Source organism: Sinocyclocheilus rhinocerous, unplaced genomic scaffold (assembly GCF_001515625.1).
Source record: "Sinocyclocheilus rhinocerous isolate Xijiao unplaced genomic scaffold, SAMN03320098_v1.1 C35243810, whole genome shotgun sequence".
Taxonomy (NCBI): domain Eukaryota; kingdom Metazoa; phylum Chordata; class Actinopteri; order Cypriniformes; family Cyprinidae; genus Sinocyclocheilus; species Sinocyclocheilus rhinocerous.
In genome coordinates, this window is record NW_015744397.1 from 1 (window position 1) to 417 (window position 417).

The 417-nt window shown below is 40.0% G+C and overlaps 1 long non-coding RNA gene across 1 annotated transcript; it reads left to right on the forward strand.

The window, feature by feature from the left end:
- The first annotated feature begins 6 nt into the window (after positions 1-6).
- Positions 7-394, forward strand: LOC107734765 (uncharacterized). Its single transcript, XR_001639157.1, has 3 exons — positions 7-34; positions 132-248; positions 381-394. It is a non-coding gene; the product is annotated as an uncharacterized LOC107734765 (long non-coding RNA).
- Positions 395-417: the final 23 nt, after the last annotated feature.

Here is a 417-nt window from a genome sequence, read left to right on the forward strand (position 1 = left end):
GTGCATGAGATACATTGCAACTATTGCAGATAAGGTATAAAAGACAAAAACACAGCCTTATATCACCATAGAGGACTATTTGCATGATTTGACAGAAGTCTTGAATTCACGTTCACACTGTCACTCTGCAGGAACTGCTGAAGAAGTGCCATCAGTGCATGGAGACCATTGTCAAAGCCAAAGATCATCAGGCGGCTGAGGCAAACAAGAACGCCAGCATTCTACTTAAGGAACTTGATCTGGAGAAGGTTTGTATCTTCAGATGACCAGTTAGTCAAACTATTGAGCTAACTAACTTTTTGAGGATTTTTATATTAGTCACAACATTCTGCAGCATGATGTATCACGGTGAACTAAGTTCTTCTCAAATTATATCATAGTCTCGTGAAGAAAGCAAAAAGCAGGCTCTGGCTGCAA